General features: G+C 51.3%; 1 protein-coding gene across 1 annotated transcript in view; it reads left to right on the top strand.

Moving 5' to 3' along the window:
* RAB10 (RAB10, member RAS oncogene family) overlaps positions 1-25413 on the top strand; it is a 43413-nt gene that overhangs the window by 960 nt on the left and 17040 nt on the right. The gene's annotated exons all lie outside the window — the stretch shown is intronic.

The raw sequence follows: 25413 nt of genomic DNA, 5'->3' as shown, positions 1-25413 counted from the left end.
GGTGGGTTTGGTTCCTCCCTCCGCGCTGGGTGACCCTGAGCGACCCTCGCTGTCCCCCCGCGGGGGCTGCGCTGGCAGCTCGTCCCCCACGCCCTGCGCCAGCCGCCAGAGCCCACCTGGCCCCTTCCATCAGCGTTAATCCCTGTCCCTGCGGGCAGCAGGGCGGTGGGATCCCCGTCCCCGTGTTTGCACCGCTATTGATGTGGCTCAGAAACGATCGTGCTCGTGGGTGGGGTCTGTTTTCTTGCCCAACAAAGCTGTCCTTCCCCCCCTTGGCCGGGCTCCTGGCAAAGCTGACTCCAGCCCTTCCTCGCTGAGCAGCTCCTGACCAAGGTAGAGCTGCTCTGACATCATGAAAGAGGGATGTGCCTTTGCCTTTTCCATGCAATCTGTGCCGTGGGACAGGCCTGGTACCCAATATCCTTCCATCCCAGATATATCACAGGGTTTTGTTTGCCTTCTCCTGAACATCTTGTTTTGCAGATGAAGAGTTCAGTTCAGCAGCTTCTCACCTTCTTGGTGACTGGCTCTGGAAATTAAGGATAATTCCTGTCTCAGCTTTCTTGCAGCACGCACTGGTGTAATGCGTGCAGATACCCACATCTGGATAAAAAAGAAAATTATTTTGAGGAGTTTGAGCTGGAACTGACTTTTGTGCTTGTTATAAATCCCTTAAATCACTGGTCATGCAACTGTTCACTGGGAGAACGTGGAGTGTCAGTGTAGATCTAGTGCTGGGTATAAATTCTGTGCACTTCCTCATCCGTGTTGAAATGTCACCCAAAAATTGCACCTTGGACTATAACACATAAAAAGACTCTCTTAAGCAAGGCTTGGGAAATTTAAAGTGAAAAAAAGTATCTTTGTGACAGCTAAGTGTTGAGAAAGTTGTTGCCTCTTACGGCCTCAACTCCATGTTTTGCTGAATTTTTGGGGGACTGTGTGAAAGTTGTTAATGTTGTCCCTTCCCATAGCTATGGGTTTACTGCTGTGGCCAGGGTGTATTTTGGCACTGCTTGGCAGATCCTCGCTGGGATCACATGGCATTCCTTGCCTTTGGAGTTCATTGGGAAGGTTTATTTCAATTCCCAAAGTTAAAAATAGTCAGCGTCATGGTTAAGAAGTCAGCAGGCACACAGTGGCTCCTGCTCCAGACAACTTGTGCTTTTAATAATTAGTAATTTAGTAATTAGTATTAGTTGTTGGTCCAACTCTGCAGTTTTGGGGCCTTCAAGAGGAGTATCACCAAGTTTAGTAGGAAGTGTGCACGTGGAGATTTTGAAAGTGTTTCCCACCAGTCAAACCAGTGGCTGTTTGTTTCTGGAGTGCCTAAACTGGACAGCAGAGGTGTTTTATTCCCTGAATTCTGAACCGAACCAGTGATGGTAGCTGTGTCCATCCTTTGGTTAATATTTGGTGTGAGAGGTGTGTTTCTTCACAGTGGAATTTGGCAGGTTTTGGGGTACAAATAGGTTCTCTGTGTGGTGTTTAACTGCCCAAAGATGCCTTAAATGTGTTGTTTCCATAGTCCTTTTGTAAGTTGATGTGGAAACCTGGAGGGAAGTGTCCTGTGCAGGCAACATCAGTTGAAAGGGAGAGTCTCCATTAGCACCTTGGGAAAAACGGCCCATCCATGAGGGAAGAATCCAAGTACCTGAGTTATCCATGTCCACTCAGTTCTCTCTGCATTATTGCCAAGCGATGCAGCAATCTGGCTGAAAATGGGATTTCAAATTCCCACTGGTGACTGCAGCTCTCACACTTCCCCAGGTTGGCCCTGCAGCAGCAGTGGCAATCCAGGAACCTGAAAAGGGGCTTTCCGTGGGGTTCCTGCTGTGGGAAATCCCAGCTCAGCAGCTGTGCAGCTCTGGTTGGTTTTGCAGCTGGAAGAGCAGAGTTTCAGGGAAAACCTCCGATGGAGTCTTTGACCTGTCGCAACAAGGAAATGTGGTTTCCAAAGCCCTTGTGTACACAGTGGGTGACGGGAGGTGACTGGATCCTTGGCTGAGGCTCTCCTGTGTTTGAATAACCCAAGCAGCTCTCATCCCTGGCTCTGGATTTGCTCAGGACTCCACCAACAGCCTGGGATAGTTCAGTGTTTGGTGGTGGGACTGGTTTATAGAATGCTGGAATCGTTTGGGTGGGAAGGGACCTGAAAGCCCGTCCTGTTCCACCCCCTGCCCTGGGCAGGGACACCTCCCACTGTCCCAGGGTGCTCCAAGCTCCAGTGTCCAGCCTGGCCTTGGGCACTGCCAGGGATCCAGGGGCAGCCCCAGCTGCTCTGGGCACCCTGTGCCAGGGCCTGCCCACCCTCCCAGGGAACAATTCCTTCCCAATATCCCATCTAATCCTGGCGGTGGGAAACCATTCCCCCTTGTCCTGTCCCTCCCAGCCCTTGTCCAAAGGGCACTCTGAGCTCTTCTGTAGGTTCCCTTCAGGCACTGGAAGGTTCAGTCTTTAGTCTGTAAGGAAAAGAAGGATCTCAAGGAATATTGAAACTGGCCTCTATCTAAGGCAGATGCGTGGGGAAAAGGTTTTAATTCTCTCAAACCAAAGGCCTGTTTGCATATGTAAGGCAAGACACACAGCATTTCTGCTTCATGTTAGTAACTTCTGTTCACATTTCATCATTGAACATTGATTAATCCCGATGCATGATGGCTGCTGGGATATAACTTGCTGTCCCTGTAATTCGACATACTCTCACTTTGACTTTGAGTCACTTCAATCTAATATTTCCTGCTAAAGCAGCAGTTAAGCTTCTGGATGTGCTGAGGTGCCAGCGTGAGTGATTTCATTGCCCCATCTCAGGCACTATAAATATTCCAGATGGCATTTCTGCAAGAAATCCCAGAGTCATCATAACCTCCCTGGGGAGGACAGGGCCTCGGCCTCCAGCGCTGCCCTGCTGTTTGCAGGTACAAAAGGAATAACTCTTGGAAGACTTAGTCCATCACAAACCATTTTAAATTTTAACTGTTCTCCAGCAATTTTCCAGTGCAAAAATCGTTTTTATGGTACTTGGTTTTGAGAATTGTGGTGACTTCTCAGTTGTGCTCAAGGGATACTCCTCACAGGGTCAGTGAGGGGGTGCAGCTGTGCCTCTGGGCAGTGGTGGTGCTCCTTGGTGCTCCTCCTCATTTTAGTGCTTTCCCTGCTGCCGCTCCTGCTTCCAGCAGATTGTCTTCATTTTGAATGTTAAAAATATTAGGATAAGTAACTCCCAGTCAGTGTATCCTTGAGATCTTAATTTTTAATATCTTTTTATTGGCATTCAGTGTGTCAGGTTGTTGATGGTCTGAAGTGAGCTGTGGAAAAAGGATCTGTAGGAGCTGTGCACGCTTTGTGGAGCTCCTAGGGGTCCAGCCTTTGGCACCTGGGAACAGGTAGTGAGGGTTGTTTCTGGGTCTGCCGTTCTGGCCAGGATGGCTGCGGAAAAATTTAAATGCCAGAACTGAGCCTAAGCATGTAATCACTGTTGTCTGACTAAGTCCAATGCAAATGAAGATGAGTCACAAAAAATGTTTTCCCATGAAATCTCTACTAGCAGCTCAGGAGAACAAAGGGTGTGTAAGCATTGGGAGATTCCCCCCCAGTGCTCCCAATGGACGTAAAACTTCCCTGGATCTTAACCCCTCCTGGAGGTGCATCTGTATTCTGTATTCCTGAGCTTTACTCACCTGGCTGCAAGTCTACAAATCCAGAGATAAAAACCAGTGATTTTTGAGGTTTGTTTTATTTTGAACACAACCAAAGCTGTGCTAGGAGCATGCAAAACTGGTATCTTAATGAAGTATAGGAAAACTACTTTGATGAAATTATTTTTTAAAATTATTTCTTTTGCCTTTATTAGAAGTGGGTTTGAGTTGGAACCACTTGCTTTGAAATTAACTTGATATTGGCACATCGAAGCAGTGAAATTTTTAAAAATGAGTCCTCAAGAGTCCTCAAGTAATAAATACAAGTTTGTTTGTGCATCCTGGGAGGATTTGTTCACTCAGGATTGTGATATATTAATGTCAGAAGGAAGGATCCCCACACAGAGAATGGGGAAAAACTTGGCCAATTTTGGGAAACAAAGGATGGTTTGAATGGTGAAGATGCTGTTGCTGTGCAGGAGTTGCAATGAAGTTTGAAAAACAAGTCAGGATTCCAAAAAAAAAGGGGGGTTACTACAACAGTTGGAAGTACTGACTTGCCTGTTCCCAGAAGCTGTGGATGTCCCATCCCTGGAAGTGTTCCAGGCCTGGCTGGACAGGACTTGGAGCAACGTGGTCTAGTGGAAGATCTCTCTGCCAGTGGCAGGTGGTGAAATGGGATAAGCTTTAAGGCCCCTTCAACCCAAACCATTCCATGATTATATCCTGTTTTTGTATCTTACCTACAGCCTACCGGAGCAGCAGCAGCTGTGAGCTGTGTTCATGTTGTGCCCGGGCTGTGGGCTCCATCTGCTTCTGACTCCTGCCATGGAGCAGGTGAATTAGACAAGGAAAAGCCCCAATAAACCCTGGCCCAACTCCTGCTCAGTCATTTCCGTGATGTGAACCCATCAGGCAGCAGGAGAGGCCGAAGTCATTTCCACTTGGAGGTGGCTGCGCTGCAGAACTGGCTGCCAGGGGAATTTTGGAGGGGAAAAGATCTGTGGATTCAGAATGAAAGTAGGAAATGGAAGTGGATGCATCAGTGGCAGCGCTCTGGATGCAAGCTGGAGCTTGGGAGTCCCCTTGGCTCTTGGCTGCTGGAGGTTGGACGAGTACTGTTTGGCCTGGAGAGGGGTTGTCCTCTTCTTTATCTGCTGGGACACCCGGGAGTAGGGCTACAGAGCGAGCTGGACTTGTGTGATACCGTAAGAGTAGGGTGGTTTGGTTTTGGTTTTATTTGGTAGGGTTTTTTTGGGGTTTTTGTGTGCATTTTGGGTTTTTTTCTCATCTAGGGCTGTGAATAATGAGCAGCAGTTTTGCACATGCCTCACAGAGCTGATGAGAAGCTGGGGATGGCTGTGGTGAAGAGTTGAGGAACCGAGCTGGCTGGAAACTTCTTTGTGTAACGTGGCTGTTTTTTCAGCTGAGCTGGGTCAGTTCCCTGATGGGGCTCCTTACGTTACCCTCCAAATCTCTGCTGGTGGAGTGATACGGCAGCAGGGGACATGGAAACAGCGGAGTAGGTGGTGTTTGTACTCAGAATTCCAGGATCATTGGGGCTGGAAAAGCCCTCCCAGCCCATCGAGTCCAACCTGTGCCCAGTCCCCACCTTGTCCCCAGCCCAGAGCACTGAGTGCCACCTCCAGCCCTTCCTGGGACACCTCCAGGGATGGGCACTCCAAACCTCCCTGGGCAGCCCCTGCCAAGGCCTGAGCACCCTTTCCATGCAGAAATTCCTGCTGATGTCCACCCTGAGCCTGCCCTGGCCCAGCCTGAGGCTGTTCCCTCTCCTCCTGTCCCTGTTCCCTGGGAGCAGAGCCCAACCCCCCCGGCTGCCCCCTCCTGTCAGGGACTTGTGCAGAGCCACAAGGTCCCCCCGGAGCCTCCTTTGCTCCAGGCTGAGCCCCTTTCCCAGCTCCCTCAGCCGCTCCTGGGGCTCCAGCCCCTTCCCAGCTCCGTTCCCTTCCCTGGACATGCTCCAGCCCCTCAGGGTCTCTCCTGTCAGGAGGGGCCCAGAGCTGCCCCCAGCACTGGAGGTGCCCCAGCAGTGCCAGCACAGGGGACGGGCACTGCCCTGGGCCTGAGAGGTTCCCCATGAAAATTCACTTTCTGGTTGCAGTTCCACATTAACAAACTTGGCAGCATTTCCAATGCCTGGCTTCCTCTGCTCCCTGCCCCCAGTATGAAACAAACCCTAAACTGGGCTTGCTCCTCTCCCAGTGCTGTTGCTGTTGGTGCCTCGGGCAGAGCCGGTCAGGGAAGGACGCGAATGCTGCGGAGCTGCTTCCTCAAGCACAGTCCTGTGCTGGCAGCCCTGCTGCTCCTCTGTCCTTGCACTGACACGCTGCTGATGTGCAGCTGAAACTCACGGGCAGCTGCTCCCCGAGTGTGCTGAGTACGATCCGGAGCTGCGCAGGGGAAGGAGAGTGCCTGGGCTGGCTGCTCCAGTTAAGCCAGCTCTGTTTCCAGGAGGGGACTGAGCTGTCACTTCAGCAGTGACAGAGATGAAGAGTTAGGAAGTCACTGATATTCCTAGGGTAATGTGTGTTCAGGTTTGGAGCACGGGCCTGTAGCTTCTTGTGACAGGCTGTATGATCTGTGGGCTGTGTGTGAATTTTCAGAGGCCAAGCGAAGTGTCTGTTGCTGTTGGTAGAAACTTGTTCCTAAGCAGGAACACAGAACACAGCCTTTGTTTTAAGTAGCCAATGATTAGTTTTTAGTGCCTTGTTGAGTGATAAACACAACTGGGAGGTGCAGAGAAGTGATTTGCTCTTGACTCCTTGGTTTGTCTTTCAAAAGAAAATCTGTTATGCTCTTGCAGAAGATTTTCTTCCTTGTGAAGGGGCTGTGGCTGCCCCTGGATCCCTGACAGTGCCCAAGGCCAGGTTGGACGGGGCTTGGAGCACTCTGGGATAGTGGAAGGTGTCCCTGCCCATGGCAGGGGGTGAAACAGGATGGGCTTTCAGGTCCCTTCCCACCCAAACCATTCAACGATTCTCTTTATCCTGAGAAAACACTTGATCTTTTCCACGCTTCAAGTCAATACTGATATTTAATTAGGGGATTGATTGAGAGCCTATTGATGAAAACCTCGTCAGGGGATAGGAAGAATCAACCCTACCTTGAAGAGTTTTAGGCAGATGTTGCTGCCTGTAGTCCAGCAGGGCTGCCTGTGAGGGGTTTTGCCTCGGCAGGCCCCGCTCCGTGTCCCTGCTCCTGGCAGCCCTGGAGCAGGGCGTGGGCTCTCCTCGCCCTGGGTGCCCGTAGCTTGCTCCATGCTTCTCCTCCCTGGAGCACAGAAAGCCAGCGTGTTCTTGCTTGTTAGTGAGCTGGAGAACCTCGGGAAGGATGGTGACTGGGAGAAGGCTGCTCTGCCAGGAAAGTTCATCCCACCTGGGCTTGAGAAATGCCCAGACAGGACATGGGAGCAGAGCAGGTTGCATGGATTCTCCGGGCAGTGGCAGCCAGTGCCTGTTTTACTCTGTGAGTTTTTGATGGCACAGAGTAGAGAAGGATTTTAGCCATGGTTTGTGTAACTCTTGCGAGGGGGAAAGGTACTTCAGAAATGCTTTGTCAAAAACCAGCCTGTCAAATTCCTGGTGCTGAGGGAATTCCCTGTCTGGCCCTGGAGAACAGGGAAGAGACCAGAGCTGCTGCTGCAAGTTGTCTGGAACGTCTGGTGTTTCAGTGCAACTCAACTGTGTAGGTTTTCCTTTCTGTGTGGGTTTGACTACAAGTCTTGTGTGGGTTTAACTAAAGTCTCTGCATGTTTTGGTTCTGTTCTGTAGCTAAAACAACTCCAGGCTTTCTTTCCCACTGGGATTGTGACTGTTCTGTGCTGTGTAACCTGGAGAAATACTCATTTGTGTCTTGCGTTTCCAAAATCTGACTTAATGCTCCCAGAGAGAGGCTTGCTTGCTTGAGAGCCGATGGCTATGGAATTCCTACAGTGATATCCACACTGTACAGGTTTGTCCTCAAGGATGCTTTTCAAACTGGTGTGCTTTCATGTTTGGATCCACTGAAGCTGTTGTTGGACTGGGAGGGGTGTTGGAAATGGTCTTCCCAAAACCACAGCTCTGGCGTGGCATGCTGCTGCTGTGTGTACTGGGAGTTCCTTTGGTGCTGGGGAACTGGGATCAGCATCGTGCTTGGGGAGGCTGTCCTGGCCCAAGAGCTGAGCTTCAGAACCCTTAAAAGCTGTGGTTCCACAGATGGGTGGTGCTCTGGTAAGTTCAGGTGTCATCTCAGGGTGTCCAGATGGGGGGCTGACCTGGGCTGGGTCAGGGTACGCTACCACCCACTGGATTTGTGGAAGGTTCAGGAAAGCTGGGCTTTGTCATGGCTCATCTGCATGGGATGAGCCATTCTGGGAGCAAGCTCTTGCCTCTGTTTCCTGAACATTCCCTGAACGGGTTGTACCTGGTCCCAAATAAGTTATTCTGCCCTTGAGATGGTTGTGTCTTAAGTGGGTCTCACCAGCATTGTAATCTTCTACAGTAAAGGTGGTTTTACATTTCCCTTCAGGTGCTCAGTTACTGACTTTGGGCGCCTGGACATAGGAATTCACCTACTGGTGTCTGATGTATTCACGTGCCAGGTGTCATCTCCTGCCCTTCTAGCCATGGCCATGGTACCTGTTCTTCCTCACCACCAAATCTCCCTGGCAGGTGACTTCCCTGAGGGCACCACTTCGACTGCACTTTCATTATTGCAGATCTATAATAAATGTCTGAACTTAGGTCATTAAAATGCTGATAGCAGTACCCAGAAGTTTCCAGTTCCTCGAGTAGCAGCATTGATTTCACACCTTCCAAGGCTTGCTGCAGACTGTGTCTCGTCCATCCTCTCCTCTTCCTTCTCCGAAGTGGGATTGCTGTGGCAGAACGAGCTCGTTAGAAGCTGAGCTGTCACCTCCATCTCTGTGCACGTGGCAGGACGTGCGTGTGCCTCTGTCACTTGAGAGGGAGCTCAGATGTGGAGCCTCAGCACAGCTGTCTAATTGCTGGTTAAGGGAGTCCCTCCGACGCTCCTGATTCCTTGAGCGTGCTGGGAAGTGCTTTCATCTCCATGGAACTTTTTGATCTTCCCAGTAAACAACAAAGTTAGTTAGATATTTTAGCTACACAAATCTCTGATGAAAGCAAAGGTAACTCATGTCTAATTCTTTGGGAATTGTGCTTCCTGTTGGTCTGTCTGGGACAGCATGGACCAGGAATGTGAGTTCTCTGGGAAGTCTGCTATGTCTCATTCCTGCTTCAGTGAGCAGAAATGCTGTGGGTTCCATCAAAGGGGCTCAGAAACTCCACCTGCAACAGCGTTAGACTGGCAGTGTTTGCTCAGCTGAGGTGGCCATGTGCCACAGGGATGTGTCCCCAGCCTCAGGGTTGTGTCCCAGTGTCCTTGTCCCAGCCAGAGAGCAGGAGATGGAGCTGCCTGGGTTTGGGTCATAGAGTGACAGAACAGATTGGGTTGGAAGGAACATTTAAGTTCATCTTATTCCACCCCCTGCCATGGGCAGAGACACCTTCCACTATCCCAGGTTGTTCCAAGCCCCATCCAGCCGTGGACTGTGTCAGAGAACAACGTCAGGATTTGCAGGAAAAGAGCTGAGGTTGCAGCAGAGCTCTGCCAACAGCTGCAGCAGCAGCCCCACGAGGCCCAGGGTGACAAACCACAGCGCTGACAGTCGCTGTGACCACACAGCGCAGCAGCTCCAGCAGCAGCTGGGTAACAGCACCTGCACTTGCTCAGAGCAGAACATCTCACACCACCTCTGCTGCCTGCTCTTTCTGCCTCTTGCCCACCTGCAGGGTTAGAAGCTCTTTCAAAGCTGGTGGCCACTATCAGATGCTCTGATGATCGTAAGGAGACCTTGTCCAGCAGGAATCTCCCCTGACTGCAGGGCTTTTGATGGGAGCCAGAGCAGCTCTGACACCCTGGGAAGTGGGATCCCCACCTCAGGTCCTGTCCTGGCACCCAGGACCAACAGCAAGACAGAGGCAGCCTGTGGAGCACAGACTTTGTGCTTCTGTCCCCTCACGGCAGGGCCATGTTAATTTGGGTTGCCTGGGGTCTCTCATTGCCCCGAGAACAGCAGTGCCAGCACCTCTCTGCATTTCTGTTCCAGTCTCACACCACCTGCAGCATAACTTTTTCCCAATACCCACATCAAGTTTTCCCTGTTATGATCAGTGTTGACCTCCTTTTGTCCTCAGCAGCAGGCTCAGGCAGCACCAGTTGGGACACCCAGCACCTAAAGGGGTTCCAGGAGAGCTGGAGAGGGACTTGGGGCAAGGGCCTGGAGGGACAGGACGAGGGGGAACAGCTTCCCACTGCCAGAGGGCAGGGCTGGATGGGATATTGGGAAGGAATTGGGCCCTGAGAGGGTGCTGAGGGGCACAGGTTGCTCAGAGCAGCTGTGGCTGCCCCTGGATCCCTGGCAGTGTCCAAGGTCAGGTTGGACAGGGCTTGGAGCAACCTGGGATAGTGGAAGGTGTCCCTGCCCATGGCAGGGGGTGGCAGTGGATGGGCTTTAGTGTCCCTTCCCACTCAAACCATTCTGGGGTTTTGTGAACCTTCTGGCAGAGTGCAGCAAACTAAAAAATCCAAACAAGTCTGGCAGTCTCCAGTGCTGCCTCGGGACATGCCGGTGTTTTGGGGTGGCAGGAAATTTTGATTCTTGATGTGTCGTGTGACATTGTTCCAGTTTTTTCCACATTTTCAAAAGCTCATTATTCCTGTTTCTCAGGCTTTTTCTGGGAGTTCGATTTGACTGTTGCAGTATCAATAATAGCTAAAAAAGGTGATAAAACTTCCTGATAAATGTGATGCTTTGGGGCAATATCATAACAATGGGCCTTTATTTCAAGGTTTTTCCCTGCTGATGAACTTGAGAGCTCTGCCACTCATCTTCTCACTTGCTGGAGAGCTCAGAGCTTGGGTGGAAACATCTGGTGTTCCAATAGTTGACCTCCTCCAAGAGCTGGGAGCTCGAGGAACTCCCATGGTCACGCTCTGCCATTACCTTGATGTGTAGGAATTGCCTTACGGGCTCCTAGAACTTGGTGTAAACCAAAGATCAGAACCTGCTGCTGTGCTTATTTTGGTGCTGAGGGGTTAATGAATGAAAGGTTTTTCTGATGTGTGAGTTGCTGTTCAGTAATTGGGAACATCCCCAGTAAGGTGGCAGCTGTTCTTTAACACCTGTTGAGTTTATTGAGTACTGGAGCCTCGGAGGGAACATCCTGCAGGAACACTGGGCACAGCCCTGTTCGTGGAGTCCTTAATCAGCCATTCCCTGTTGGAAATGTCACCCAGCAAGGGCTGGCTCACAGCGTATCCCCAGCCCTTTGTGAGCAGGAATGATGCTGAGGTCACATGTGGGGTGGCAGTGCTGGTGCCTCACTGATGGCAGCGCGTGCTTGGTGCCAGCAGTGACAGAGCTCTCTGCCCTGGGCAGCCTGGCTTGGGACGCTCTCAGACATAATGGTATTATTCTGTGTTTGTGAGAACAGAAACGGATTTTCCAGCAGTAAATCGTCACATGCATCCCTCTGGAGCAGCTTGGTCCAGGGGAAGGTGTCCCTGCCTGTGGAGCAAGGTTGAGCTTTAAGATCCTTCCTGACCCAAACCATTCTGGGATTCAGTGATTCCATGACAGTGAATCGAGTGGCTGAATCTTTTAATGACCTCCCCAACACAGCACCTCCTCTTTGGTAAAGCTGATGCTTTTCTGAATGAATTCACTCCCCTTCATTTATGTGTTATCTGCCTTGTCCATCTGCTGAGTATAAATTAGCCAGGATAAGTGTTAACTTGAATTTTATTTTTATGTAATTTGAGGGCAAAATTACCATTGCAGCAAGTAGTGACAAATTCTGTGCTTCATAAATAGCAGTTTATGTGAAAGCAGATTCATGTACTGTATTTATTTCCTGGCTAACAAATATAGCTTAAGTAGGGTGAGACATGCATGAAAACTGATTTAATTGGCTGTAATTGAACTTGAACATATTTAATTCATGTCCTTGATGGTTTAGAGTAGAATTCCAATTGCAGACTGGTCTGTCTGGAGTCCAGACTTCTCCCTGCTGTGATTTTGGGTGTGGGTTCTGATGGGCTCCTGACAGTGGGATTGATGAGGAGATGCAGCTGCTTCATGTGATGCCCTCCCTAAAAATAGGGGCTGGTAAAGGTGCCTGGACCAGAGTTAATTGAATATATTGGAAAATGAAAGATGTAATGGGAGGGAATTAAATCAGCCCTCAAACCTGGAATTAACTGATGCTGAGCAGAGGTTACTGCTGCATGGGAACAGCTCTGAAGGAAGTTCTGTTTCTTGCTAGAGCTTCATTTCCTTTTTTTCCCCCTTAGTACCTTATGAATAAAAACCTTATTGTCTCTCTTGTCTCTTGGTATGCATAAAACATCACTAAAATAGTTCCTTTGTTCATTTTCTTTTGTTTTGTTTGTGGGAGCCTTGTGTAAGGTTTAGCTGCTGGAATAACAAAATGATCAAATTTCTTTTTTCTGGAAGAAATAACTGCTTGTATTGAAGCTGTGGTCTCTGGGACCTTAGTGACAGTGTAGGTGGTGTCAGCAGGAACCTGGAGCCTTCTTTCTGCACAGAGATTGTTTTTTACATGTAGATTTGAACTGTGCTTTCATGTGACTTCTGAAACTCCTTCCCTGGGAGGAGTGTGGGTAAGTCAGACCTCTGTGGACAAAAGTTGCACTGGTGTTTGTCAGTGAGCTGAGGGCAGCTGGGGAGGAGAGGATGAGGAGGTTCCATCAGTGGTTCTGGCCTCAGAAATGGCCTCTGTCCCTGCCTGTGACCAGGTACTGCCCCACAGTGATTGTGCACACAGATACTTCCAAGGGGGGTGCCAGAGGATGGTGCCAGACTTTGCTCAGTGGTGCCAGTGACAGGATGAGGAGCAGTGGCCGTAAACTGGAACCCAGGGAGTTCCTTCTCCACATGGAAGGCACTTCTGTCCATGGAGGGTGACAGAGACCTGGAACAGCTGCCCAGGGAGGACGTGGAGTCTCTTCTGGAGACGTTTCAAACCCTGCTCCAGGTGACCCTGGTTGGATTGGAGGATCTCCAGAGGTCCCTTCCAGCCCCAGCAGTTCTGGAATTCTCTCTGAACCTCCGCCATTGTCTGGGATCCCAGTGTTTGTCTGCATGGCTGGGATGCCAGGTACGCTCGCTGCTCCCCAAACCTGTGGCAGCTGTGCCTTGAACACATCTGCTGAGTGGGTGCTGAAGTTCAACATGTTGGGTTCTGAGCTGTTGGAAGTGGCTGTCTCTTCATGTCCAGATCACAGCACTTGGGAAATGCCCCATTTTATGGGAAATGCTCCTTGCCCTGGTTATCTCCCGAACTTTGCCCAGGCGCTGATATGGAGAGTGCTGGCTCAGGAACCAAACCACCAGATCAGAACTGTGCCACGAACCCTTGGCCCACTGGCTGAGGCTCTGGTCCCAGGGACTGCCGTGGCTGCCAGGTGGCTACCGTGGGACGTGGCTGTGGGCACTGCTCAGCATTCCCTGCAGTGTTCCAGCACAGCTGCAGCAGCCGGAGCTCGCCCAGCTCCCCTGCCCTGTTCTTTGCCAGATTGGGAGAACCACGTTGTCCCTTGGTGCTGCCTCAGCCTCCACCCCAGCTGAAGTCACCAAGGATGTGTTTGTTAATCCCCCAGATTAGCACTGGAAGGGGCTGCCCAGGGAGGTTTGGAGTCGCCATCCCTGGAGGTACCCAAAGAAGGCCTGGATGTGGCACTCAGTGCTCTGGGCTGGGTACAAGGTGGGCATTGGGCACAGTTGGACTCGATGATCCTGGAGGGCTTTTCCAACCCGAATGATTCTGTGGTAACTGAGTTCCTCAGGTGTGGCTGTGTGTGCCATTGTCCCTTCCTGGGAACCTGGAGGAGGATGTAATGCCTCTCAAGGAAGGGAAGGTAAAAACAGGTTGGTTTGAGCTGTTGGGGATTTAACTTCAGTCTCTTGAGTCCCCTTTCCTTCCAGCCTCCCAGGCAGGCACCTCTGACTAATGGTTTTAAGTTCACACACCTTAGTTCCTCCCTTGGAGGAGCTGTCACCTTCACTTTACAGAAAAGTTGAAATTTATTTACAAAGATTAGTACAAAATTTGTGACTGGCAGTTTGTGTCCAGGTCAGTGTTTAAATACCTGCAGCAGATGGAGTGGGGGACCTGAAACTCGGGGTCGATGTGGAGCTCTTGAGAAGGCCCTGTGTGTCATTGTTGAACAAGGAAGAGACATTTGGAAATCCCTCCCAGGCACATCCATGGGATGGGACCTCAGCTCCGTGTCTGCTGCGTGGTCCCAGGGCCTTTCCCGCCTCCTGATTATTTGGATTTTAACCCCAGGTGTGGTGTTGAACAGCAGTTCCTGTTGTAATCCCTCTATCCAACATGAACAGTGCTGCTTGAGGAGCAGCAGCTTCAGGGAATTCCTGATTGATTCCTGAGTATTGATGCTCTGCTTCCTTACAGCCCTGTGGCTTCCCAGACCTAAATGTGTGGATAGAATCTGTACTTTTTAGAAGAAAAACGTCATGTTCAGCTGATTAAAGGATTTACATCTGCAAGTATCCAATGTGTGATAGCAAGGTGTAATGGACTTCTCCCTGTTGGAGGGAATAAGGTGGAACGAAGGAGATCTCAAGGATTGTTCCTGGAAGGGGTTAATATTTTAATGTAGGTGATGAGCAGTGGAGGGGTGGAAGGTCCCCACTGGCACGGAGGTGTGGCACCCTGCTGTGTGGGGAACACACAGCCCCCTCCACCTCTGTCTCCTTGGTCACTTCATATTTTTGATGTTTTTTAATATTGCTGCCAGGTGCTCTTAAAGAATTCTTGGCAGCAGTATTGCCTTTTGTAGTGACTCGCCTCAGGTGCTCGTTTGTGATTTTTAATACAAATCTCAAAAATGGTCATGGAGAAGGTTTAGGGTGAGACTTGCAGTGAGACAGTTTTGGTGCCCTGCATTTGCTGTGCACCCCTAAAAGGGCCAATGGCAGAGACCTCAGCTGCTCACAGCTCCTCTGCTGCTTTGAAGGGCAACAGGAGCACTTCAGAAAGGAATTTCTGGTTAGGAAGGTCTCCTTCACTCCTGGAGTTCTGAATCCTGCGGCTGGGAATGCTGTTCATCTCTGAATTGGTTGGTGCTGCAAGGGCAGTATGAGATGGGTTTGGGAAGCTCTGGTGGCAGGAGGATCCTAAAATTCTTCCCCAGCAATGGAGATGTGGATGTATTCCCAGCACATGGCCTTTCCCAGACACCAGGTCAGGCTGAATAACAACAGCCTCCTATTGTCTGGGGGGGATTAAGCCTGGGATTTGGGGGGATAGAAGCCAGAGTACTGGATTTGTCACCAAAATGAATATTCAGCGAGTCCCTTGATGGGTTGGTCAGGGCTGGTTTGCATAAATCAGATCTCCCTGTACCCTGTTGGGGGTGTGTGACAGCGACTGAAGCACACAAATGCATCCAGGAGGGGAATGTAGGTCACCTCGAGGAGCTGCTGTCTCGAAGGACTGTCATCTGCTTCGTTAAGAATAGATTAATTGGGAGGAGACGATCTGGCACCAGTGCTGCTGGTGCTGCTGCTCCTGTCCCGTGTCCTGCCTTATGTCACCAGCTCTGGAATTTCTCTGGACTGGTGTGGGATTGGGGAAACTCAGCCTGGAAGGGCAGTTTTATAAAGTACTGGGAAATGGGGCATTCAGGACAGAGCCAGGGGGTCACTAAGAGGGGCTGGTAGAGCTTGAGCAGCCTCTTGGCAAGGAGATACACTTGGGTTAAAGAATCTGTAATTTAGCAAATTTTGTGTTAAAAGCTAAAGTGCTTCGTTTGGATTTTGGGAATCTACTGCATTCCTAAAAATAGATGCTGGAATTAAATAAGTTTTTTTTAAGATACACATGCTCATGCTAGCAAATGTCACTGGATAAGAGTCTTTAACTTATCTTTATAGAGAGAGATCTGGTCATAATTCCTGTTCTTGATACCTGCTCTACAGAATAGCAGTTTTCAGCATACTGCAGGTCCCGTGGATCCCCTGCAGCTGGATACAGCTATTCCCATGGGAATGTCTCTGCTCTTACTGTGAATGTTACCCAGAAAACCAGTTCTGTGTAGCTGTTGCCATCATGGTATGCGTGGATGGAGGCTGCTAACCTTGGGATAAAGCAGGGAATGTTTGCCCAGGTTCAGGGGGAAAAAGCAGAGGGTGCAAGGAGTGCTTTGGTGAGTGCATGATGAGAGAGCTTTTGGGGAAGGAAAGGCCTTTGGGTGATGGACTAAGGATGGGAGGGTTGGCACCAGGGACTGGATGTTTGGGAAAAAGCTGTTAACACTGCTCATGTCATCAGTTGTGGCTGGTGGAATTAAAGTAATTAAATCACTTGACTCTGTTCCCATGGTCCTGCCAAGCCCAGCTTGATCCAAACCAGGCTCCCAGGCAGGACCTTCAGGGGGAAGCTTCTCTTACCCAGTTGTGGAGCTTTCTTAGACCGCTGGAATGGTTGGCCTCTGTGATCTTTGGGGTCTTTTCCACCTTGGACGATTCCAGGATTGTGTTCTGTAAATGAGCTAAGTGCACATTTCCCAAGGTTTCAGCTGAGGTGTGTGATACTTTACTTCATGTGAGGTGTGTGTTAACTCTATTCAGATGCAGCTGCAGGTGCTCTGTCAGTGCTGAGCTGTCACGACTTGAAACCCTGCAGAGCAGGATGAGTGAGTTCCTGCTGCAGCTCTGGTGTGCACACTGCACTGGGAAAAACTTCCTGCAGAGAAGGTGAAACACCTGAATCACTGAATTTCTGCTTTGCTAACCTATAAATCCATGGTTTACTCATACCTTGCGTTCTTTGTTACACTCCTGGTCATGGGATGTCAGAAATGATGGAACTGAAGGTGTAGGAGAGGAGAGCACAGACAGCCAGGAGGCCATTCCAGTGTCACTGTGCTGACTGATGCTCTCTGGCTTGTTCCCAGGGCTGCTCCTGCTTCTCCCCATAGCTGTGGGAGCCCAGGGTCTCTGGAGTCCTGCCCTGCCTCTGTTCATTTCCTGGGGCCCCTTTGCTCCCTCTGCCGAGCTCTGCTCCCGCTCTGGGCACTGGGCTCTGTGTCTCAACAAGTCAGGCAGGTACTCCCTATCCTGCCCCTGGAGTCCTGAGTCACTGCAGCTTGGGAGGCTGAGGGAACTCCCATGGCAGTTTGCACCACAAACTGGAGCCCTTCTGAGGAGCGTTTCTGCTGGGTGTGAGCGGGGTGGGAGTAGCTGGTAGTTAGAGGGCTGGGGATGTGCAGCGTGGCCCAGCAGACCCGCCGAGCGCGTGCTGCCCGTGTGTGCTGGGGCTCTGCATTATTTATAACTTGGGTTGCAGCTCTTTGTGTGGGCTTGGCTTAGGCCAGCAGCAGCACTTGGGTTGTCTGGCCCAGGTGTTCAGGGGGGGAGATTCTTCTTTGGTCCTCTGCTCTCCATGGCTGGCTGGGTTATACGGGCAGAGAGTGCCAGGACAAAGGGGAATGGCTTCCCACAGGCAGAGGACAGGGATATTGGGAAGGAATCCCAGTATTCCCCTTGGGAAGGCCCTAGCACAGGTTTCCCAGAGCAGCTGTGGCTGCCCCATCCCTGGAGTGTCCAAGGCCAGGCTGGATGGGGATTGGAGCACCCTGGGATAGTGGAAGGTGTCCCTGCCCACAGCACGGAGTGGGGTAAGATGAGCTTTAATGTCCCTTCCCACCCAAACCATTCTGGGATTTGATGAATGCTATTTTTTCTATTTCCTCAAAGAATTCCTTGCCACATGTAAGTGTAGGAAGGATCCATGCAGGAATGGCTGCTCTCCCGGGGATGTGTGTGGGAAGCAGGGGATGTGTGTGCTGGGATTCTGTGTACACACACACACCAGCAGGTGAGCTGCATGTGCAGGAGCTCTCCCCTGAAGGAGGAGGAGCAGCTGCTGGGTTTACTGAGTTACTCTGCTGTTTACTCAGGGGATTAAGTGTGTTTGAGCTCTGAGAACAGGGTGTGTGCAGGGCTGTGGAGTTCGGGCATCCTCCTGCAAAGACATGAACAGAATTAGTGCTGCCTGCTGGGTTTAAACCAGCAGCACCCTGTGTTTGCATCTTGTCAGACCCCAGAGCATCCATAGGCTTGTTTTGATTCCATCCTTGGTTTTTTGTTGCTGATCAGGCTGCCTTTCCCTCTTCCCACTTTCCTTCCCATGTGCCTGACCATGCTACACGTGATCAGGGCTGAACACAGGGAAGGGTTCAAATGCAGTGCAGTCCCTCACTCCTGATGAATAAATGTTTTGTTAGGAGGAGTAGCCATGACCTGAAGTGTCAGTTCCTTACCTGGATCTGGAAGCTCCTGGTACTGTTTAAAAGAAGCCAGGTGGTCCCAAGCTTTCAGGTTTCCTTGTCGCCGTCTCTCTGATAATTTCATTGTCAGGGAGTGAGTTTTGAGACTTTGCCTAGTGACCCCTCGTGCTGTTTTGTTGAAGCTTTCTCCGGAGAAAGAAGAATTCCCAAAGCACTGATGGTCAGAGATCCTCCTGTTAGAGAAGCTGTTGGGATTAGGAGGGGACAGTGTGGGTTCCGGCTCCCTTTGGAGCCCCGTTCCAGTGGTTCCTCCCCTCTGCAGTTGGGTGCTGTGCTGGCTGCCAGAGGTGGCAAAGCCGGATTGCAGGAGGAATTGCCATGAGTGCCAAGGCTTGTCCCAGCCAGCCTAAAGCTTCCCACTCCTTCCCACGTCAGCTGAGTTTGGCTCCCTGATAAAAGTCAGGCTTTCACTCAAGCCTTTGCCAAAGGATGAGGCCGGGAATAGCTTCAGTTTCTCTTTCCTAAATACCCTTATCAGAGAGCTGTGATTCTTAAAAGTGGCCCTTAGTGATGGAGGCCTGTTGCTTTCGTATCTCCCATGGACAAGGCAAAGGAGACACCCCAAGGAGCTGAGAGGGGCTGCAGGAATTGGAGCCAGGCAGTCTAATCACAGAATGGATCATGGGTTGGTTTGGGTTGGAAAGGACCTGAAAGCTCAGCTCCATGCCATGGGCAGGGACACCTTCCACTATCCCAGGTGGCTCCAAGCCCCATCCAGCCTGGCCTGGAACACCTCCCTACATCAACCCAGCTCTAGCAAGTGCTTTAATAGCCACAGAAGGGCATAAACCTTGTCTTTACTGCCTCACTTCTTGGTAATTCCTATGTTAAGCAAAGAAGGTGCTTGGGCAGGCAGAAGGAAAGTGCTGCTGTCTTCACTGAATTAACAACTCTCCCATTCACAAAGTGTGAAGGAAAGAGGCCTCGGGACACACAGCAATACCAGGAGCACAGGATGTGCCATACCTGGAGTCAGTGTAGAGCTGGGATCCTCCAGGTGTGCTTAGAGCTTACCCGGGGCCCAGGAAACAGCCCCAAAATGCCTTTATTTAAATAACAAAAATACAGTGAAAGGGAGCTGACAACAGCAGGAAAATGCAGCAATAATTAAGTCTGGGAGCTGTTAAAATTGCCAAATTAACTTGGGGGTGGAAAGCTTTGTCTGGTCTTTCTAAGCACGGCTATTTCATCCTGAGGGTCCCCCAAGTCTCGAGAGAGATGTATTAACCGTGGTGCAGAATCCCAGAATCCCTGGGTTTGGAAAAGACCCCCAAGGCCATTGAGCCCAAGCTGTGACCGAACCTCACCTTGTCCCCAGCCCAGAGCACTGAGTGGCACCTCCAGCCCTTCCTGGGACACCTCCAGGGATGGGGACTCCACCATGGGCAGCCCCTGCCAAGGCCTGACCTCCCTTTCCAGGAAGAAATTCCTCTTTAGTCCTCCAAGCCCTTGCAGTAACAAACTTCCCAAATATATCAGGTGCAGAACTCTAAACTCGTTCAAGACAGTGCAGCTCTTGCAAAGAAGCTTTAATGCTCCAGAGTGTCATTCGCTCAGAGCAGGCAGCCGTTACCCTTGGTTAGCAGTTAAGATAGTTATTAATTATTTCGTAAGAAAGCTTCAGCAGTAAATCCACTTTCCCTTTCCAAGGAAAGCCCAGCACAAGCGCATCAGGCAAGAGCTGAGGGTTCTGCTTTTAATTAAGCTCTTAATGATCTCAGTTACTACTTAAGTCTTTCAAAACATTTCTTCTGCAAGGGATTCAGACCTGCACAGTGTGGATGAACAGCATCCCAAACCACACTCTACATTTTAAGTGCCAACAACCTACTCCAGAGGTTTTCTAGGAACTGTTTTCTCCCTCCTTCAGCCTTCAGCACAGAACAAGGTCTCAGTGTTGGTTTTTCCGGGTCTTGTCCCCAGCACTGGGCGCTGGGACTTCGCTGGGACAACGATTTCACTTGGTGTGAGAGGTTTTGGAAGCGCAAGCTTGGACAGGCGAGTTTATTTTTGGAGGGGCAATAGCAAACCCCAAGCCCAGGGGCTGTTTGTGCCTGGGACACTGGCACTGCTGGATTCCAGCTCTGTGGATACCTGTGGAAGAACATATGGATTACACAAACATACACACCTGTTAGGGAAAGCCTTGGCTCCTCATCTTACTAAAAATAAAACCCAGACAGACCCTGAACTCTTTTGGTGGTGCAGTGACTTCATTTATAGCTGACAGATTTACAGACTAGATAATCCAACCATAATCTCCATCCCCATCCCTGGAAGTGTCCAAGGCCAGATTGGACAGGGCTTGGAGCAACCTGGGATGGTGGAGGGTGTCCCTGTTCCATCCAGTAGGACTGGATGGGCTTTAAAGTCCCAGCCCAAAACATTCCATGACTTTGTAGTCAGGTGATATTCTTGGAGAAGGTGCTGTGGCTCAGGGTGACACAGCACTGGGAGTGGCACAGCTGGGCACGGCCATCCAGAGACCTCCTGGTGCTCCTCAGGAGATGGGAATGTGCCCTGAGTTCTGCCACAGGAGCTCAGGTGTTGAGAGCTGTTCTTTGAGTACACACTTAAAAACCCTGCCTGTTGTCAGAGCCTGTGGCACAAGGCTGGGTGGCTTGAACACACGAGATTTGAATGGCAGTCACTGAGGCTGGACAAGCGCCCTCAGACCATCAGGTCTGACCATCCCCCAGCACTGCCAAGGCCACCACTGACCCATCCCCAAGTGCCACATCCACGGGGCTTTAAATCCCTCCAGGGATGGGGCCTCAACCCCTGCTCTGGGCAGCTGTGCCAGGGCTGGACAGCCCTTTCCAGGAAGGGATTGTTCCCAATATCCACCCTGAGCCTGCCCTGGCCCAGCCTGAGGCTGTTCCCTCTCCTCCTGTCCCTGTTCCCTGGGAGCAGAGCCCGACCCCCCCGGCTGCCCCCTCCTGTCAGGGACTTGTGCAGAGCCACAAGGTCCCCCCGGAGCCTCCTTTGCTCCAGGCTGAGCCCCTTTCCCAGCTCCCTCAGCCGCTCCTGCTGCTCCAGCCCCTTCCCAGCTCCTTTGCCCTGATGGACCTGAGGATGAATTTGTGCATGTTTGCTTTTCTTCCCCGAGCTGAGCACACATGGTGCTGCTGCAGTGTGTACCCAGCAATTATTAATGAATTACAGACAAAATGCAGTTTTTTCTCTGCTGCTCTTGGCCTGTGCTGGGTGGGACGTGCCGTGTTGCGTGGGTTATCCCTGCAGGGTGGGATGTGCCTGCAGGGTGGAGTGGGATGTGCCTTCGGGATGGGGTGGGATGTGCCTGCAGGATGGGGTGGGATGTGCCTTCGGGATGGGGTGGGATGTGCCTGCAGGGTGGAGTGGGATGTGCCTGCGGGATGCCTGTCAGGCTCCAGCTCCCAGCCGTGCCCTCCTCCTGCCCTACATTCCGCTTCCTCCCTCCCAGAGTCCTCCCCGTGCTCAATGGGGGCTTTGTTTGGAAGGAATGCAAACAAAATTCAGGCTGTGTGAAAAGGGCCAGCTCATCATTTGTAGCTCTGCAATGGACTGGAAAATAACTTTCTCCCTCCCTCTCGTGCTGGTGGCTGTGGGTCTGTCACTTGTGAGGAACAGTCACTTTGTGATTTAGTGGCAGAGGAGGGATCTCGGCAAGCCCTTGGCGGGGGCTTGGGAAGGTGTAAAGTCATAGGGAAGTGATTATGGACTTAAAGCTGTTCTGCTGATGCAGGTCCTGGCTATTCGTTAACATCTTACATCTGAGACAGCTGGAAACACAAATCCTCATAGCCAATAATTCTGTAATCCACCAAGACGTTCAGGGTTTGAACCTGCACAGGTACAAATGGAGTTGTGGGCAATATTCCCTGTGGATCTGGGATGGAGGGGCCTGGCTTCAGTGTCCAGTGGGACCTGGCAGCCCCTGGAGCTGCTCCTGGGCTGTGTTTGCCATGGCTGGGCAGAGGAGACTCAGCATTGGTGTAAGGGCAGTGTTTGCACTGCCCATGGGATTGACTGCTGGTACTCCTTAAAGCCTTGGTACCCCCAGGCCAGGAACCCAGAAACTCCATAAAAGCTTCTGTCCTTTCTAAAGCTGAGTTCAGGTTTGTCACACCTGGGCCCATGGAATCATTGAATCCCAGACTGGTTTGGGTAAGAAGGGACCTTAAAGCCCATCCAGTGCCACCCCTGCCATGGGCAGGGACACCTCCCACTGTCCCAGGCTGCTCCAAGCCCCAATGTCCAGCCTGGCCTTGGGCACTGCCAGGGATCCAGGGGCAGCCCCAGCTGCTCTGGGCACCCTGTGCCAGGGCCTGCCCACCCTCCCAGGGAACAATTCCTTCCCAATATCCCATCCATCCCTTCCCTCTGGCAGTGGAAGCCATTCCCTGTGTCCTGTCCCTCCAGCCCTTGTCCCCAGTCCCTCTCCAGCTCTCCTGGAGCCCCTTTAGGCCCTGCAAGGGGCTCTGAGCTCTCCCTGGATCCTTCTCTTCTCCAGGTGAGCACCCCCAGCTCTCCCAGCCTGGCTGCAGAGCAGAGGGGCTCCAGCCCTGGAGCATCTCCGGGGCCTCCTCTGGGCTCTCTCCAGCAGCTCCACGTCCTTGTGCTGTGTCCCCACGGCTGGGGCAGCTCTGCAGGTGGGGTCCCACCTGAGCACAGGGGCAGAATCCCCCCTTTCCTGCTGCCCACACTGGGGGATAAGCCCAGGACTGGGAGGTTTTGGGCTCTCATGTCCAGCCTCTCACCCACCAACACCCCCAGGTTGCTCTAAGGAACAGGTGGAAGGCTGGGAATTGGAAGGAAATGCAGGAGTGAGCTGGGCCCCGTGAGGGTGTGCCTGCTGTTAGTGTGAGCTGTGCTGAAGGGTAGTGAACATTTCCGTGTCTTACTTGGAACATAAAGAATTTGTAAGATTTTTGTAAGCCTGGCAGTATTCTTCCAGGTTTTCCCATGAATTCCAGCTTGCCCTGCTGAAGGTGATAAATATCGACACTTAATGAGGGAGTAATTTCATGCTCATCTTTAATTCATGAGCTCTGTCATTATCCCCCTGTGATGACGAGATGTCTGCTCCTCAGCCAGTCAGGTTTATACCCGTTAGTTATCCTCTTCAGCTCTTTCCTGAACTGAATTTTCCTGGAAACCTCTTCATATCTGTACCCTGTTTTCTGGGAAGCCTTTGTGTTTCTGCTTTTTATTGTCAGCAGCCTTGGACTGAATGGGCACCACAGCCACTCAGGAGTCTCCTTTTCCCAGTCTCTTGAAACTCCTTTGGAAGTATTTTGAGGCAAATACATTGCTATGTATAACAGCCTCCCTTTTCTGAAGGCTGAGCTGGAATTATATTGGAATTGGAGCTGAGTAGAACATGGCATTAGAGATTTATTTTATTCCCAAGTACTGGAGTTGGCTAAATCCCTCCCAGAGCAGAGAAGAGTTAATTTCCTTGGCTGGGTTAATAATTTATCTTAACACATAAAAAGTGGCTCTCCAACATCCTGCTGCAGCTGGGCAGAGCCCAGAAGTAACTGTCACCATATAAAAGATTTCATGTCTCATATTTGGTGTTCATTTGTTTGGTTGTGTTGCTGGGGACACAACATGGCAGCAAACAACTCCCTGAAATGCTGAAAAAACCCCAGGGTTGGGTGGATTTGGGGCAGTTTTGTATCCTGGCAACCAATCATTCAGCAGGTTTGTGTTTCCAATCACATTTGTGTGATAGTTAATACATTGATTCAGAAATGTAACTTAATGTGGGGGGTGCAGCAGTGCTGGGGCTGACTGGAAAACAAAGGAGCACTGCCCTGAGATGGGCAGGAGGTCCCAGGCTGCCATCCTGGGATTAATGCACAGCCGTGGCCTTAAGTCCCTGCAGGGCTTTGAATCCCAGAATCCCGGAATCCTCCAGGATCATCCAGGCCAAGCTGTGCCCAATGCCCATCTTGTCGCCAGCCCAGGGCACTGAGTGCCATGTCCAGGCCTTCCTTGGACACCTCCAGGGATGTCCCTGCAGTGCCCAGCCCAGGACTGGGGGTTTCTGGGCTGGGTCGTGTCCAGCTCTCAGCCCATGAGGTTCTGTGTGCTGGGTGTTGGCTAAAAGGAGTTTGAAGCAGAGCTCCCATGCAAACTGGTTATGTAATAGTGCATTTCATAAATTCTGTTTAATCTTTCTTGGTATAAAATGACCTTGTAGATTTGGGAGGGAAGTTTGGGATTGCAGCTGCTGCCTTTTAAAAAGTCTAAATATAAACAGGTTTTTGGAAAGCATGAGGAATGATCAGTGGTGTTCTCTGATTGGAATTGAAAGTCAGAACGGTGCCATCTAATTAGTGTCAGAGCAGTTTGAGGGGATGGTTTGGAGCGTTCCTGCTGCTCTGGTGTAGCCTCTGCTGGTAATTCTTGTAGGCAGCTTTGGGAAGAGAAAGTTGAATCCTGGGGTAGCTCTGGGCCCCTCCTGACAGGAGAGACCCTGAGGGGCTGGAGCGTGTCCAGGGAAGGGAACGGAGCTGGGAAGGGGCTGGAGCAGCAGGAGCGGCTGAGGGAGCTGGGAAAGGGGCTCAGCCTGGAGCAAAGGAGGCTCAGGGGGACCTTGTGGCTCTGCACAAGTCCCTGACAGGAGGGGGCAGCCGGGGGGGTTGGGCTCTGCTCCCAGGGAACAGGGACAGGAGGAGAGGGAACGGCCTCAGGCTGGGCTAGGGCAGGCTCAGGGTGGACATCAGCAGGAATTTCTGCATGGAAAGGGTGCTCAGGCCTTGGCAGGGGCTGCCCAGGGAGGTTTGGAGTGCCCATCCCTGGAGGGGTTTAACAGCCATGTGCATGTGGCACTTGGGGACTTTCTGTACTGGTTTTGAAAGTAAAAACCCTTTTCATGGTCTTTGAGGAGGATCTGTGCTTGGCTGAATTCTGAGTCCTGGTGACACTTCTGCTGAGGCCTGGCTTTGGCTGTCCCATATCCAAGGCTGAAGCAGGGATGGGTCTGGACAAGGAGACTGAGCTCTGTTAATTCACATTTTCTTGCTGGGTAAAGCTTTGTGTGGCTTGAACTGTTCTGCACCCCTGTGGAAGCTCAGTGTCTGTAGACCCTCTGTGTGCTGGGGAGATGTGGGGCAGGGCAGCCCATGGCTCCCTGGAACAGCTCCCCAGGGAATGGGCACAGCCTGAGGCTGCCAGAGCTCCAGGAGCCTTTGGACAACGCTCTCAGGCTGGGGGGGATTGTTGGGGCATCTGTGCAGGGCCAGGGGTTGGACTGGATGATCCTTGTGGGTCCCTCCTGCTCCGGGTATTCCAGGTGAAGGTGCCCAGTGCCCCAGTGCAGACCCCCGAGGCCCTGGCTGGGCTGGTCTCCCAGCTC

This window comes from Aphelocoma coerulescens, chromosome 3 (assembly GCF_041296385.1).
Source record: "Aphelocoma coerulescens isolate FSJ_1873_10779 chromosome 3, UR_Acoe_1.0, whole genome shotgun sequence".
Lineage (NCBI taxonomy): Eukaryota > Metazoa > Chordata > Aves > Passeriformes > Corvidae > Aphelocoma > Aphelocoma coerulescens.
Note: the sequence above shows the minus strand (reverse complement) of the source record. Positions and strands in the feature narration are given on the sequence as shown.